Source organism: Catharus ustulatus, chromosome 12 (assembly GCF_009819885.2).
Source record: "Catharus ustulatus isolate bCatUst1 chromosome 12, bCatUst1.pri.v2, whole genome shotgun sequence".
NCBI classification, from domain to species: domain Eukaryota; kingdom Metazoa; phylum Chordata; class Aves; order Passeriformes; family Turdidae; genus Catharus; species Catharus ustulatus.
The window spans coordinates 2,705,846-2,723,817 of record NC_046232.1 but is presented as its reverse complement, the minus strand read 5'-3'; the positions used below and the strand labels follow the sequence as shown (position 1 = coordinate 2,723,817).

The following is a 17,972-nucleotide window of genomic DNA, read 5'->3' as shown; positions in this document are numbered from 1 at the left end:
CCTAGCAGCTGCCTTCAGGTGAACCCCCAAACGGCCCCACAGCATCCCACGGGCCTGAAACACTGCTTCTACAGCACAGAGCAGCTCAGGCTTCTCCAGCCCATTCCAGGGATGTAAGAGACCATGAGCAGAGTATTAGTAGTTCAGCAGCCAGGCTAAAGCAAGCTAAAAGCTGAAATTAGGCAAAGACAAGGAAACTCCAGCCCACTGGAATCTCCAAGCATTGGCCTCCATGGGTCAAGGTCACACCTCCCACGCTGCCAGGAGGGACAGAGCAGCTTCATGAGCACTGAGAGCCCCATACTGGCATGGTTACAATGAGGAAGGATAGAGTGGGAGACTTTAGGTGTCTTGTTGGGGCTGAGGGAATGACAGGTGAGAGGACATGGCTTCAATCTGTGCCAGGGGAGGTTCAGGTTAGACATCTGGAAGAATTTCTTCTCAGAAGGAGTTATACTGTATCAGAACGAGCTGCTCAGGGAGGTGGTGGAGTCACCATTGCTGGAGGTGTTCAAGAAATGACTGATGGTAGGACTTAGTGTTCTGTCCTAGTTCAAAAGGTCAAATGGTCAAAAGTTGGACTTGCTCTTAAAGGTCTTTTCCAGCCTAAATGATTCTTTAATTCTGGGATGAGATAATTCTGACTGAAGAGCTGAATAGCCCCCAGGTTACCAAACAGCCATGCCTGGTACACACACATCAGATGTATACCCCAGTTAACATCCAGCTATCCCAAAAGGCACCTCCTTTCCTAACTGTGCATTAAACACCCTCAAGTCTATCCTTTTTACCAGCTCTAGCACTTGTTTGACCTCTCAGTGAGTCAACTCCAGAACTGCAGGGCTTGCTGCCAGCTGAATCCCAGACTGGACTGGGTTGGAAGGAATCTTAAAGCTCACCCATTTCCATCCCCGTGGCATGGACAGGAACATCTTGCATCATCCCAAGGTTGCTCCAAGCCCCATCCTTGAGCACTTAGAGAGATGGAGCAGCCACGACTTCTCTGGGCAACCTGTGCTAGGGCCTCACCATCCTACTGAGAGGTGAAAGGAATCCTCAGAACCAGCACAAGGAAAGGCACAGGTAAGATGACACCATCCTTCTCAGTAGAAGCAGGTTGTTGCTGCATTAACTGGATAGAGAAGGAACTTGGGGACAATTGGACATTTATGATTCTTCTAACACCCCACAATAAACGCAGGAATTTAAGAAGTTATGCTTCCCCTGCCCTTTGGTAATTTTCAGTAGCTCTGTATAACAATACCAGAACATAAAGGCTGTCATTTGTGTTATGCTTAACACATTGGTTGTGTAAAGCAGCAACAGCTCTCCCTCAAACTGTAGTCACATCTTCCACCCTTCACAGGTTTCTGGAACACTAGGATATAGCACAGCCTCTCTCCACCATCCCATCAGAAGAAAACAGGACAGGAAATGTTGAATTTCAAAACTTAAAGACACAAGGGAATGCTAGTTCAGGCTGCTACTTCGAGTACCCATTGCACATCTTACTACAAGAAAAGGATTTGCAAGTTACTGCTGGCTTAAGTGGTACCAAAATTTTGTGGCAGACACCTAGAACTTCTCAAAAATCACCAAAACAAAGTCCCACACGTACCAAAATCCCTAATTTTGAAGACTGGAGCTTCCACACTGTGTCCTGAAGCATTTCCAGCACTGGAGAATTCTTATTTCCAGCAGAAACACCTTTAGCCTAAACCAGCAGGCACTTTTGGTCTCCAAAACCTTGAAACTATTTGCAGAGCTGAACTTCTCTACCCAATCCTTACTTCTCAGGAACAGAGCTATCACCAGTGCCCCCAGTTACACACCAGTAAATTTCCTCTTGAAGATCACCTGCCCAGTGCACACCTCCATGTCCAAACTGCACAAGAAACAGCACAATGGGAGCAAGATACCCTTGTGAGGAAAGGAAATGGCACAACTCTGGCTTGATTTGTGTGGTCTCTGCAGACTTGGACAAGAAAACAACAGACCCAAAAATCCAGGTTGCAAATAATTCACTCTCAGCAAACAACCCCTGTGCAATCTTCTCCCACACAAAGTGGTCCTGGATGGACAGGACAAACCCCCAGAACAGGGATGTTTCAGAGACAAGAGCTGCTGGGAACTTCTTGCAGTGACCACCAGGACCACTCTCCCCTACTGGGTCACTCTCTTCCACTAGCTGGAAAACTGAGGTAGGAGTTGGTTATCCATAAATAGGAAATACAGAAACAGGAAATACTCTAGCAAAGCACAAGGTTGATCACAGAAGACCTGTGGACAGCAGGATTCCCATGGTGGCATAGCCACCAAATAGAATTAATCCATACAGTGCTAATTGCCCAAGTAACACTAACTGTTGTAAGACAGCTTGATCCTATCCCCCTGCTCCCAATATCACATTTTTGGAAACACTAAAATCCATGGACAAGGCCTCATAGTATACCACAAAAATCAGGATCTGTCGTTGCTGGAATCAAACTCCAAGGCTTGCAGTGGGATTTTAGCAAGGAAATGGAAATCACATTGGCATACAATTGTTCCGCCTCCCTGTTCGCCTTCACACATTTCTCACAGGTCAATTTTAAAGAATTAAGCCTTGTTCAGCAAAACATCTGGTGGCTGTTGCTAGAGGAAACCGACTATCAGTTACATAAAAGCCAGACTGCATAAGCAAGGACAAGTGTTTTGCCAGTCTGTGAATCTCAAAACCTTACATGAAACCTCACATTTAATTTCTAGGTTAGAATACAATGAAGTCAACTCACATTACATGCATTACAAAATGCATGAAGATTTGAGTTCTCTAAGTTTATGAGGATATAATCGTGCTGTATTGGAATTAATTTTCTAGCTAGGAAATGTCCTAGAGATTTTCTACAAAACAGCACAGACAAACAAATTACAGGTTAAAAATGGACCATTTCAGCTTTAGGACTTTCAGGCTTAGCTCAAGACAGAACAAGTTCAAGAGTTAGAGAAGAGGGTTTTGGTCTTTGACTATTTGAGTCCATTTCTCTCATGCTCAATGGAAGAATATTTTCCCTTAATGCTGCAGATCACCTTTTCCTCAGGGTTTTTCAGTGTCTTGAGAACAACATCAACCAGCTGAGGCTGCACTGGGCTGATGAGGAGGAGTGATTTCGTGGGAGAATTTAAGAGGAGCTCTAATGTATCACTATGTATGTCCACCAGAAGATCAACCAGAAGCCTGCAAGATTTCAGATCTTTGATGGGGGCTCTCCAGCTCCTGAAGTCCCACAACTGGAAGGACAAAATTCCCAAGAATACCTCCAGCAGGCAGCTCCATTATATTGGAATTGCACTTCACATGATGTACCTTTCTACAAATAGATATTTCTGTTTTTTGAGGAACGCTTAAGCACGTAAATAATCAGAAGCCTGATGGATGACTAATGCAACTAGAAAGCTCCATATACATAAAGAAATTTAGGCTTCCCCACAGGACCAGGGCTGCTCTCAGGATGCAAGCAGGTACAGAGGAGGCACCTACAACCCTCACAGCTGCCTCCCCGGTTTTGGACATCAGCTTGAGACTGCAGATGCTGTTGCTCTTGTTCATTTATGCCATCCAGGGAAAAAAATTTGCACTTAAGGCCAAATTCCTCAAGCTGGATGTGGCTGACTGAGCACACTGAGGTCACTATGGCAGTGCCAAGAGCCAGCTCCTCACTCACATGGATAATGCCTGGTTCTGCAGCACAAATGTGGGAGGGAAGTATCTGGAATGGGAAGAAGTCAGGCCTGTGAACTTTGGGGATCCTGAGGAAGGGAACACACAGGTGAGGATGCACACAGACAAGTAATGGCACGAGGCAGAGTGCTGGCTCACAGTAGCACCTGTGGAAGTCATAGAATGGGAAAACCAGTACATCTTTAAATATTAAGTTAAAATATACAGAAAGATAGAAGGAGGCAGGAACAGGAAACAAGCTTCACCCAAGTGAAAAAGCATGCTACAAATGCAAACCTTGGGAAATAGGTATATTTGAGTCAAAAAGACTTCCCAAGATCCCACACATCTTACAGGCAGGACATAGAAAAACAAGCCAGTGACTTCAGTTCCGAAAGAAACCCTCCACAACATCACAATAGCAAAGCTTTAGACCGCAGGAACTTCTCTTTAAGAAAAAATCAATGTGAAAAAAGGTCCAGGCAGATGACACAGCCTCTGCTGGGCTCACAGAAGCTATTAAAGCACTGTACTGCACCACCATGAACTGCTCAAACTAAACACTTTTCAACAACTAATGATACTCCTACTACTGTCACCAAAAATAGACAAATTAGTTCTAGGGAATGAAGCTGCAAAAATAATTTGAGATACAATATCAAGCAAAATTGGAACCAGATTTCTCCTCCAGGCTGGAAGCTGCTGAGAGGATGACACTGTGGCCCATCCACTGCAACCCCCACGCCCCAACCTGAAATAACCAAAAGGCAAGAGCTCATGAAACTGTCTACACAGAAAGTTCTAAATCGAAATTACCATTTTAAAATAACTTGTTTTGTCACCCCATTTTGGCCAAAAATAGAAACAAAATTCCCAAAGGATGCTGCACAACTATGGCCCTAAACATCCCAATGACTTAATCAGGATCACTTAGTCTACAAAGAAAAAAATAAAAAGTTTGTCACTACATAAATCCTTTTCCAGAAGTCCAGAAAGGGAACTACTGCCAATTTCAGCCTTTATGTACACTCCAAAGATCCCTTGTGCCAAGCAGGGACTTTTGTACTCCCTAAAGGTCACTACCCTCACCAAACACTCACTGATTTATCTTCATAAAATCAAGGGATCTACCTCCACTGGAATCAGTCCAACACTCTCACCCACAAATACTATGCCACTGATTTCTGGAGAGGAAAATTTTCCTGACGACTTCAATTTTGAGTTTTCTGCTCATTCCATAGGTGAGCTGTTACAGAATAGGTAACCTGGCCCTTATTTTATTTGTCACACACATACATACACAGAACACAAGAACTCTGCTCTCAGTTCACCACAAAAGACTCTGGACTCTCCCTGCCTTTAATCCTGTCCAATTTCCTTGTTTGTCACTGACAAGCAACACTGCAGCTACCTACTTCTCAGCTCCACAAGCATCTTTCTAAAAATAATGCCAGGGAAAGAAAATCCGGGATGTAAGTTCCCAGATACGTGACTTCAGATGAAAAATGCTGACAAAACTGAGAGGAAAAAAAATCAAAATGGAAACAAGGAATAAGAACTGAACAACTTATACTTGGGTCTCTAAGCATCCTTCCATAGGCTCAGCAGATATTTCATTGATAGTCCAGATAAGATACCAGATTTTTAGTGTCTTACCTTATATAGAGAATCAAAGAATCCTAGAATGGTTTGGGTTGGATGGGACCTTAAAGATCAGATTGTTTATTGTTTTACCCCCTGCCATAAGCAGGAACGTCTTCCCCTAGACCAGGCTACTCCAAGCCATATCCTGGCCTTGGACACTTCTGGGGATGGGGCAGTCACAGATGCTCTGGACAGCCATGCCAGGGTCTCACCAACCTTCCCTTCTCCAGGCTGAACAGCCTCACTTCTCCTTGTTTCCATAAGGGAGGTGCCTCTTATCAAATACAGGTGACTTTGGGTTTTTCGGGAAGGAACATTTGAGTTCCAAGCTAAGACACAACAGAATATCAAAGGTATGTGGCACTCACCACACGATGTGTAACTCACTTCTTAGGGCAGCAAGTGCTGGGGCACGGGAACAGCAGAGCAGCCAGGCACTCATATCCGTACTGAACCTGGTAAGGAAGAAAGTACATTTTAGGAAGTCTCAGTGCAACACTTCACACCAGTGACTTCCAATCTTACTGTATGTATTCTGCTTTAAAACAAAAAAGGCATTGTTTGGTTTTAGCTGGATAAGGCGGTTTCCAGGTACTGGGGATGAAACGGAACCAAACCCTACTGTTCATAGGAAAATCATTCTCCTTACCCTATGTCAGTGCAAACTCACAGTTTTCTATGCAATAAATAATGTAAACTTAAGTTCAGAAGACAGTGTTTTCTTAAAAAATAGGTATTTCTGTCTCTTCAGTAACTGGAGGTTTTGTTTCTAATAAACTGTGTTTCCCCTCCTTGGGAAACAAGCTCCCAACCTGAACACCCTTGACTCAGTATTCCTGGTCTGGGTCCATCTCCTGCCATGCTCCAGGCACTTCAGTCAGAACAAGGGGGTTTTTTTTATTTGTTTGTGACTTTCTTCCTTAAAAAAACACCCTCCAGAGCACAAGGTCCAAACGGCAATTTCTGAGAGGGAGTGGACTCTAAGACAGGTGTGGAAATCAAACTCAAATGAAAGTATTTCTGGGTAACTCTGCCCAGAGCAACCAGAGACAGCCTGTTCTGTTCTGCACTCAAAACTTGGGCATGTAATGTCCTTTGGAAGAAAACACATGGATAGTTCTAACAAAAATGAAAATTTTAAAAAGCAACTAAGTTCTGAGAAGCTCTGACTGTCATCTAAAGAAGATTCTTCTGAAAAACCATGGGAGACTCCCTTATACAGGCTACAAGTAACCAGCTCCCAAATGGGTATTTCAGGCTAAGTTGGCACTTTATCCTTATTTTTCCAACAGTTACAGCAAGGCAACACAAAGGTCCATACTAGTATCTTAAACCAGAGGGTGTTTTTGCTTTCTCCAACATGAAGTACAAGACAGACTGAAGTCACTGTGTGTGAGTTGCTGAGTGACACCACTTTGACTGAAGCATGTGGGAATTTTATGTCCACCTCTGCCCTGTCCTTTCAGGAGCTTGTGGACAGTCCAGTCCAAGTCACATCCATGCTCTTCTGATGTTGTTCATGGTTTTTGTCCTTGAGAAGCTTGGGGGATTGCTCAGTGGGGCTGTAGCAGACTTTGAAAGTCCTCATGAGCTCCCAACAGCTATCATTAATTAATCCTCCTGTGTAGTTATCCAGCACCAGCTTCGGAATGAAGCCAACCACCAGTGTGAGGAACACACCCCACTACTCCAGTGTACAAGCAGTGACACTCATTCCTCTCAAATGAAAAGGCATTAGGGAGCTGAATGTAGACCTCAATATAAAAATTACTGTGAAGCATTTAAGGTCAACTTTTGTTCTACTCGATACTAAAGTAATTTCAAGTTATTTGACCAGGTCAGAGGCTGCAGCAGGAAGAACCAGTCAAACTTGTACCAAACCAAGACCTAAAAGAAAGGGAAAACACAAGCACCTATTCACAGGAAAACAGGGATTGCAGCTTTATTTAGTCACTCGTCATCCACTCCTGGGCAAAAAATTGGAGCATCCCATTTACATGACAGTCCACATATTTAAATGCTGAACATCCATTCAGCTCTGCTCTCTTGCTACTTGGAATATGCCCTACTTAAACTTAGAAAGAAAACCAAAAGCTGTGCATAAAAATTCCAGATAGGTTCACTGGCCAGAAACGTAGTTTCCTTACACCAATCCCAATGTTTGGTGGTGACTCCAAACAAGGAAGCAAACCAGAAGACTATTTATAATACACTCAATGGTACAATGATTCACTTTATAAAGGTAAATAAATCATCTCATGCCATCCTAAGGTTCAGGTTTGAACCAGGAGTTACGCATTATTCATGTTCTGCTCAAAGGACAATACAACCAGCATGTTACAGAGGATGGATCAAAGTGCAACATGGGAAAATGCCCGCACTGGTCAGACTCTGCTACTTCCTACTGGCAAGGCCAAGTGACAAAACCCATCCCCACCTCATTCAAGACCGTTTTTAACAGAGTTTTTGACCTGAAGCACAGCAAATATGACTCCCATGCTCACACATGTGACTCCAGTGTCCTGAGAGAACTCAAGGTTCAAAATGCAGTGCTTGTTCTCTGTCCTTTCCCTGGTCATACACCAAGAAATCCTGCCCATGTTAAATGTGGCCAGGAAGCCAGGAAGCGCGGCACGGAGCAGAAAGGCACCTCTGGCAGCAGCAGAAAGCAATGGTTAGCAAGTGAGAATATGAGGATGGCCAGTTATTAGAGCACCAGCTTATCATAGTAACAAGCTCCAGCCTCTCCCTTTCCATCCAGCCTTGATGCCCAAAGCCTGACATTATGGAGAATCCAGGGACCACGTTCCTGGGTGAAGGGAAGAATAAAGCAGAATGAAGAATGATAATGAAAGAAGTCTGAAACTATGACTAGCAAGTGGGACCCTTTCTAGGCTTTGACAAATAATTAACTCTTTTTGGACTTAATTAGCATCTTCAGATACTGAGCCCATTTCCTGTGACATGTCCTAGCATGGATGGCTCCAGCGAGGCCTTAGGCCTGGGGCTGAACAGGCCTTGATGTTTTACAACCATGCAGGAGTGGCGCAGCACCCTTCCATGAGGATGCTCTGCTTTGTACCAGACACTTCAGCAAGAAGAGTTACTTATTTTCCAGAGTGTCAAAGGCAGGAGGACATGAAGCATTCAGGGGTGTGGAGTTGGGCACAGGTCCCACACACCCTGTACTCAGGACAAGCCCCTCTACATCAGTCAACAGAATCACAGCAAAGCTGTCTCTTCCCAGCACACAGCCAACAAGCAGCATGTTGGTCAGCCCTCAAAGGCCACTTTAGGAAGTTCTTTACTTCTTCCAGGTGAGGCACTGGAACAGAGAGACTGTGGACTCTCCATCCCTGCAAGTATTCAAGACCAGGTTGGACAGGGCTCTGGTCTAGTGGAAGGTATCCCTGCCCATGGTGGGGGTCAGCACAAGATGAGATTTGAGGGCCCATTCAACCTAAACCATTATCTGAATATCACAGGATAACAGAAACATCAGCACACTGGCTGGAGAAGCCACAAAGACCCCCGAAAACTCTTCAAGCTGTCAGTGTGAGAGAAGAGGGCTCCACCAGAAGCTTTAAGCCTTGCTGGTAGTTTTCCACATTACTTTTCAAAGCAAGGAGAGGATGAGAAGTTTGTTTCTGTTTCAGAGTAAGAACTAACGTCCTTTAAGGCATCGTGTGAAAAGCTACTACTTGCTAGCTAGAGTACACAACCAGGTCTTTCATGTCCTCCAGGGGCCAGGGAAATACTTGCCAGCCTGAACCAGGAGGTGTAACTTCTATGGCATAGCGCTTTCAAGGTGAGGATACAGCACAGCCACTTTTTGGTTCCCCAAGGAGGACATGACTTCTGCTACAGCAGGGAAGGTGAGTCTACAAATCCACTTCTCCGCGGTTCTCTCAGGAAGCTGGTACAGGGACAGTTTTTGGATCTTTTGTACTTCAGCTCATTATTATTTTATCAGCAGTTAACAGCACAAAACTCTTGAGTAACACTTTGAAAAAGCTTCTCATTTTTTGGCTTGAGGTATTTGTACTCTTCCCAAACTAAAGCACTACAACAATATTCAAATTCCAACCTAAGTGACACTGCCCTACTCCAAAGTGTTCACATCGTTGAGCACGGCAGAAAAGGTGCAACAGCTCCCACCAGCATTAGATGATGGAACACAACCTCAAGAGCCAACATGATGACTTGTGTTAAGCTCAGACAACGAGAACCACAGCTTAGCAGTGCCCAAGATACGCAATTCTCTGGAAATACGATGTGTAATCCTCCAGAAACAAGTGACTTATCTGAAAAGCAACCCATCAGTCCTGGATCAGTGGGGGTTCACATGAGCAGGCTCTCAATCAAAGCATTCCATATCCATATAGAAAAATACACGGTCTCTGGTGTGTGGTGAAGCACCTTCAGGACACCTCAACTCCACCAGAGAGCTTCAGCACAAACCTTTAAATAAATGAAGCTGAAGCTGTGTCAGGGTACAGTTAGGTTGGATATTAGGAAAAGGTTCTTCCCCCAGAGGGTGGTCAGGCACCAAACAGGCTCTGCAGGGAATGTTCACAGCCCCGAGGCTGCCAGATCTCAAGGGGCTTTTGGACAACACTCTCAGGCATAGGATGGGATTGCTGGGGTGTCTGTGCAGCACCAGGAGTTGGATTTGATTTCCAATTCAGAGGTAAAACACCTCGTGTCACATCCTCCAAGAGCCAAAGAGGTGAACTAAAGAATAGGGCACAGATAGCTTGACCTCCAGTTTGGAACAGCACCCATGCACCCATGTTTAGGAAGGGAAGGGAAGGAAGAGAATAAGAATACTATCCATTTTTCCATGTCCGGTGGTTTGTATTTCTGGGCCTCCCCAAGCCAGTTTGGGCATCTGAGTGTTCTGAGTGTAACTGCCAGGATTGTCCTGTGCAAGGTGAGGAGCTGGACTTCGTTGATCCTTGTGGGTCCCTTCCAACTTAGGCCATTCTACAGTTCTGTCAAGAACACTCAGTGAAGCCTCTTCACGAGCGTGTCCAGTTCTTTGCCAGACTCACACAAAGTTTTTGTGGTTACCTGACAACATCTGAACCCATCTCCTGTCAGCTCCGTTTAATCCTCTCTGGACCTCATGTCCTCCCACATGCACCCCTGATGGTTTTGTGACCTGACATACTCCTGCTGACCCTTCAATGTCAGACAGGTCTAAATAACCACTTCTTGGCAGAAGAGGAAGAGAGATCAACTTTGACTCAATAAACAGCATTTTGCTATGAATAAATCAGCGACATTACCTGCTGATTATCTGTAGATATCAAAACCAGTAGAGCAGCAGTGAAACAGAAAGGACCTCAATGACACATTAAGGTTGTCTGCCATCAAAACATGGAATGTAGTAGGGTCAAAAGGGGAAAAGTCATAAGTTGTTGAGTAGATTTTGCTGCCTTTTTGCCAAAACCAAGCATATTCAATGCCTGAGGAAGAGCAGAAAGATGAATGCCTTCATGACTGCACTTGAAGCAAAGCTCCTGCCTGGACTCAATAATTTGCAAATTCCTCCCTGAATACACCCCAGAGCTGGTATCTATGTTCATTCTGCTCACAGCTGAAGAAAAAGACAGTCAGTCTTTATCCCACACTGTACCTGGGTACTGCTCAGAACAGCCTTTATCCTCTCACACTAAGGTAAAAAAAATAAAATTATACAAATCTGTGGCTTACAAAACCCATTTGACATCTCTCTCCCAATTCCTTTAACTCATGAGTAGCCTGCATGCCTCCAACACAGCAAGGGAATGCTGCAAACAGGTCTAGATCTCAATTCTGTATTTACACAAGGAAAGTAGCAAATATTTTTGAGTTACCTAATGCCATACCCAATGCAATCCCAGCATGCTTTATTAACAGCAAAATACTGAAGGCTTGAAAACTGATGCCAACCATCTTTGTGATGAACAGGAACAGAACAGTGCCTCAAATAATATAAGAATAAAAAATTTAGAGGAAACATTAAGGTAACTTTAGGTAGAGTCTACTTACAACACAGGAACACCATGGAATTAAGATTCTTAAAATCCTTTGACTCATCAGGAACAGAGGCCTGCTTATTCTAAATTAAATTTCATGACTGTACCTGAGGTATTCCCAGCATGGAGCTTCACTCTGTGCTTCCAGCAGCAATCATTACACATGATGTGGTTTGGTGACACCTCAGCCTGGGAGCAGAGAGATGTGACAGCTCAGCTGAGGACGCTCATGAAGAGAACTCTAATTTATCCTTTCAACGTGAGCCTCTGCTCCCAAACCCTGACCTCTCTGGTACAGCTTCCAGAGCCTGAAACTCAAACAGGGAAAGCCCACCCAAGGAGTATTTCACTTTTCACTTTGAGATGATTTAACCTTTTCCCCTGCAGCAGCTGCAGATACTGTTCAAGGAACAGTAGTCTGGACGAAAGAGTGTGTGGCTCAGGGAAAAACAAGCACGTATCTTAATATGAAACATCTGCTTTTTACTCTTTTTTATTGCAAAGAAAATGAGTTTTTCCCTTTTGGCTTCTCCTGTAGCTAGAGCAGAGGGCACCCCACAACGGCACCCAGTAAGGGCCTGGGTACCCTGAGTTCAGGAGAAGGGTGGAAACAGACCATCCACCTTGACTAAACGTTGAGCTATGAAAAATGTTTAATAGTGGGATTTTGAACTCTCATTATCTTATGGAAAAAGGCTTTGAGGAAGACTTTGATCACAATCTGCCCAAAGTGCCTCTACACAGCACTCACTCGCCTTATATCCCCCTCTGAAGCACACAGTATGTAGCTCACACACTCTATTACCATTATCACATTGCACTTTGCTCATATTTTGTATTACTATTATTTTCTTCTTCTCCAAGGATCCCTTTATGGGTTACATGAATCACACAGTTAATATCCTTCTAGCATCTGCACAATAAATGTTGCCACTCTCAGTGCCTCTGGAAAGAGGGATAAAGCCCTCCTAAGTTTAAAGTCCTACTAAAGTCCTACTGTCAGACATGGCTGAGTTCACACTCCAGATGTCAATCTCAGCCTGGACCATCATGCAGTAATACTTTATATATTTTTTTTTAATAAAAAAAAAAATTTTAATCCCATCTAGTCTAAGGAGTTTTCTTGCAAGATCCTTTTGATTCACATCTGAAGATGAGTTGCTTCAGTTCTTCGCATTCTTTTCAAGAAATGATAACAGAGCTGTTGGTTACTTGCTGCTCCCAACCTGCACAGCAACAATGATTTGCTCCACATTCCCCGCTTACTACATGGGTTTACTCAATCATTAACAGATTCTTGATTTGGTGCTCTTTCAAACAGCCAGCTCAGATCATACCCCTCTTGAGATCTAAGCACAAGCCAGTAACCCAAATGCAAATATTTAAGATCCTTTTTCCTTACTTGAGAGATTCAGAAAGCTCATCACATGCTCAGGTGACACTATGGCTCTCCAAAGAGAGGGAGAGACACTAAATTAAGCTGAGTAGTCTCCATTCCTCAGGGTCTCTGCTGCTGTTCCTCAAGTTTTCAGAGACCTCAGGTTTTTTGCTACTTTTGGTGCTCCCTCCTGGTTCTTCTCCATGTGTGAACCCCACAACAGTTCACATATGCCCCAAAAGTTGGGAAGTTGCCTGCAGCCTAGGATGAAACAGCATCTCTGAAGAAAAACCCACACATGTTCTCTGTAACATGGAGTAACCAAAGAGCTGCAGGAACCCCTCGTGGTTTCTCCCCTTATCAGACCCACTGCTGAGCAAGTCTAATTCATTATAGTTACAAGAGAAAACCAACCCAATAATACCTGGAGAGCTCTGTGCCAGGTTAGAAACTCAGGGCAGTTCAGGAACAGGTTAGACGAGCAGGATATGGGAAAGGTAGGACAAAAATCTCCCCTTTTGGGCACAGCAGCCCTTTTGTTACCTCTGCAGAGGTAACGAAAAAGACTTCAAGCTGCGACCATTTCTCAGTAGGATGTTTCAATCACAGGGAAAGTATTGAAACACCAAGTTTCATGTTTTGGTATGAAACTACATTAATGGCTTCTCATCCATGGTTAAAATTACTAGTTTAATAGGTCAATGTCTGAATAAACTAGATTTTTAGCAGGCACAGATTAGGAAGCTAAAAAAGTAACCCACAATTGGTCAGCTATGCCATGAACACGAGGGAAACAGCCCCAGGGACATATTGGAATCACCTCTCTATATATATTTATATATATATACACACACACATTGCATGTAATTAGTAAGACACAGAGTAGGACATTAAATTGTGCTGCTACACTCTTGGTTGTCTCTGCCCCATTCTGGGCTATCAGATGACTGCCAGCCCAGCTGCCTGCTGGATCCCACACGGGGAAAACTGAAGAGAGGCATTACAATCACCTCCTCCCAAATGTTTCTGCATAGAAAGGTGGAATTTCAATATTTTTTCCCTTTTAAAGGGATCAAGAATTTTATGTTCAATTCCTTTTTTTCATCCCTAATTTCTAATTTTATTTCCCTCCTTTCCATATCTACCTATTCCCCCCAGAATGCTTTTACTCATAAGCCTCAGTACACTGTACAGCAAATCTCCTTTGAACAGCATGCATGGGAGGCCTGTAGATATGGACAGGATCCTGGAAACAGCTGGAGATTTCCCCTCCTGTAATCCCGAAGGCATCCTCCAGAGCTCTTCAGAAGTACCACCTCCTCATGCTGCCCTAGGACTCTGGAAAGGCAGGAGGTTCATAAAGGTGGAATTAGTATGAGAATACTTGTGTCAGTTCTGCCCACGACAACTGAGGATGGTCCAGGGAGCAGCAAACTTCTGCAGTCTGCTCCAGGGTCTGCCACGGCTGGATTACAGATGCTGGTGTGGACACAACTGTCCAGTCCTACCAGCATTCATTTTATGGACATGCCTAGGTTTGCCTAATCACTTTTTTTGTTTGTCCAACTTCCTAAACCAAGAGTTTCTACACAGCTCCAGAACACTTTGTTGCCTGTTTTTTAAAGAAATCCTCCCAGTCCCAAGAGTCTCAGGCATTCAGATTGCCCAGGACAGGCAGCTTCTCATCCACCTTCAACTCTACTTTCCAACCCTGGCGAAGATGCACAACACAATAGGAGTAGTCACATGCTCACCCACTGCAATTCACTCAGTGTATTACTCAACTACCCTAATCCTTAATCAGATTAATATCTGAGCCTTCTAAAAAATAAAACAACGTGTACTACCTGTAGCAAGCAAGAAACCAGTGCATCAACAACAACCGAGTCAATGCCAGACGGATGAACCCCAATGGCTCCAAGCCATGCCCATGCCAATCAAAAGGGTTTTTCCTACTCACCTGCAAAAGAGTTTGTTTCACAAGAAAAAATGCACATCACCCACTGTGCTCCTGAACAGCATGGCAGACACCCAAAAATCCTATTCAGCTTCCCAGCAACTTTTTCCACTCATCTGACAGCATGCTGCCAACTTCAGGGGAGTCTGGCATTTTTGGAGGAGGGCAGAACAGCTCCAGAAGTACTCTGAGTACTCCTGAGTACACATTGAAGGTGTCTTCCTCATTATGCTTGTAGGTTGAATTATGCATTTAATTAGAAACAACTTCAACAAGAAGTTGCTGAAGTTTAACATGGAGGATAAGTCTCACTTCACACAAGGAGGCAAACCCAAGCAAGGAAGCACATGCCAGAACTGGTCACCTCTGTGCACCACCTCACACATACTACAAACTTCTCCCAAAAGCTGAGGTGCTGTTTTGCACAGGTAAGCTTCATGTTATCTTGAAGGCAAACATTACATTTCCCACAGTTTGGAAATTGCATCGTATGAAGTTGCTTTGATTCAACTTCTGCTTTCAAGCCCTCATCTTCAGTGTAGCTGTCAATTAGAAATGTTTGTTACCAAGTAATCTACTCTACACACCACATTGCGTCTGTCTCCTTTGAAGCCTTAATACCCATTGGTGAGCATGGCTTTGTACCAGTAGATCACTTGCACTGCATTCAGATCCAGAGTTAATTCCTGGCAACAGCCACACTGGAAGTATTGGCCAATGACAAACAGAAAAAGCTGTTTGGCATCATTGAGCCTCAATGCTCTGACCACCACACAAAAACAGGGTTTACATGTTGTGTTGAGAGAGATACAAGTAGAAAGTCCTTACAGCACAAGGTCATACCAAGCTTGTTGGAAGACTAAATTTAGCCACCTGTGCCTGAGGCGAGTCTGTTAGTTACGGGAAGCTCAGATACTCAGGGTTGGTTTACTCAAATGTCCAAACTACTACATTCAGAGTCAGCAGGAGGAGCTCAAAAAGATGTAACAGATGGGGTTTCAGCACTAATATATTTTAGAACACCCCATTAGCAAGTACATTTCCTCCTCTACCTCACACTACAGTTCTAACAGCTACACAAAAGCAGATAGGCAAGAACTCAGGGATTATTCCAAGCTTTTGTAAACGTTAGCAGAGGTTGAATGAACAGTTTACCAAAAAGTATCTCAGGCAACAGTTTTGTCAAGTATTTAATAATTTTCCAAGCCAAAGAGGCAGGGGTGACCTCAGATTCTTCAACTGTGTTAGGTCTTTGGATCATTATCAGCCACAAGCCCACAGAAGGACCACAGCATTCAACTGAAGTTTGACGTCCAGGATCACTGCAAGAATCTACCCATTAGAAAAAATAAGTTAAAGAATCTGGTTTCAAGACACCACAGTGGAATTTCTGAACTATCTGCCTCAGCCCTACAGGCCTTCAGAGATGCTCAAGAACCTATTTTGATGCCAGAAACTCAAATAGGAGCATTAGCTCAAGCACGCAAAGCCAGGATTATTAAGATGACCGCACCAAGTCCAACCAGGCACAAGATTTCTCGCATTAGATGTCAAGTGTATCTGGTCCAAAAGGCATCTGGAAGTCACGCTCCATCCCTTAATGCCTCTGCAAACAGATGGTGCCACAGAAGGATATATGAACATCCAATAGTCACCCTGCACATCACTGCTCCTACCAACCTGTCTCCCTGCAGCAGAAGGATACCATGACCCCCAGGTCCCCCAGCCAAAACCTGAAGCTATCATCACAGCAGCCAAGTTTCCCCCAAACCCTTGTCTTTGATTACATTCTCTCCTTAAAGTCAAAGCACCAGGAAGAACAGAACAAGTGGTTCCAAAATATCCTGTTCTCAGTTGTGGATCTTGACAGGCAAAGGCATTCTGGCATGCCCACTAAATCCTTAGAAGGAATAAAAACCACCAAGTACCAGTGCTGTACCCAGCAAATCCACACAAAACCAAAGAGCTGTGAATTATGTTGGAACCTAAATACCAGTCCTGGATTAATCACAGAACACCAGGGATCTGAGCAGAGATATTCCCTCAGAGATGCAAAGTACAGCCCAGCAATGATTTACCACACTGGCATTGCAGCTATTAAAGTCAAACTGAAGCCTCAGTGCTGCCAACATTGCACAGAACCAGCCAAAACCTTTCCAAAGAAAGGACAGCTGGGAAGCAGTATCAGATGCCAAAGTGGCTAGAGGCCTGATGTCGGCTGCAGGATGATAATTTGGAGAACCTGAGGGCCTCCAAAGCATTCAACCCAGCACTGAAGGCAAGCCAGCTGAGGTAGGCCGTGGATAGAAAAATGAGAAAGCAACCAGGAAGTGAAAGTTATTCAGGCTGGGGAAGAATCATAAAATCATAGACTGATTTGGGTTGGAATGGACATTAAAGACCACCTTGTTCCACCTCCTGCAATGAGCAGGGACACCTTCCACTAGACTAGGTTGCTCCAAGCCCCATCCAACATGGCCTTGAACACTTTCAAGAACCTCTTTACCTGCAGGAATGAAACACAGCAGGTATTTTGGAAGTGTTCATTTCCATCCAAGAAGTTACTTAAAGCACATGCTGTCCCAGTCCCTTCCTGCAGCACAAACCAGAGTGCTGTGACCTACCAAAATTTGACAAGAAGAATGAGCTGGCATGAAACCCCTAAAGGTGAGACCTCTGAAGTCCAACCCGGACTTAAAAAGAGAGGCCTATGGCCTCTGCTTCATTAAAATAAGATGTTAAAGGTTCTTAAACTTCATTTGCTCATTGAAACTTGTTCTTTTAAGATCTATGAAATAAAAATAAGCTGCAGAAATGAAACTGGCCTTGTGTGTTACAGAGGAAGACAGTTACAAGGTAACTAAAGACAGTCAGGATCCAGCAGGATGGGATTGCTGCACAATGAAACAGCTTGTTCCAACCTAGAGAAGAGTCAAACTCTTCCACTACATTTACCAGAATTGTCACCATGGAGGAACAATATTAAAGCTGTATTTTAGCGAACTTCCTCTCATTTGGTCCAACAGACCCAAACAAAGAGCAGTCAGATCTGGAAGAAATTTTGAGTTACTAGGAATGAAGGTTCAAAGATCCAGCAAGTCTGAGACACATCAAACTACTACTCTTCCAAAACCGACCTAAAGAATTTTATATAAGAGAAGTAAACTTAATGGCTGGGCTCAATGATCTTAAAGGTGATGCCAACCTGAACAAGTCAATGAGTCTATGGTCAGTTTATACACCCCTCCTTGCCAAGTGCAGGACTAGACA

At 44.0% G+C, this 17,972-nt stretch overlaps 1 protein-coding gene across 5 annotated transcripts in view; it reads right to left on the bottom strand.

The window, feature by feature from the left end:
• The window catches only part of CSNK1G1 (casein kinase 1 gamma 1), a 108,491-nt gene that overhangs the window by 83,239 nt on the left and 7,280 nt on the right, over nucleotides 1-17,972 (bottom strand). For 3 of the 5 annotated variants that reach the window (XM_033070641.2, XM_033070645.2, XM_033070642.2), the window contains exon 2: nucleotides 5,713-5,799. The gene's annotated coding sequence lies outside the window, so the exon portion shown is untranslated. The remainder of the gene's footprint in view (nucleotides 1-5,712; nucleotides 5,800-17,972) is intronic. The other 2 variants (XM_033070643.2, XM_033070644.2) reach the window with 1 other exon arrangement.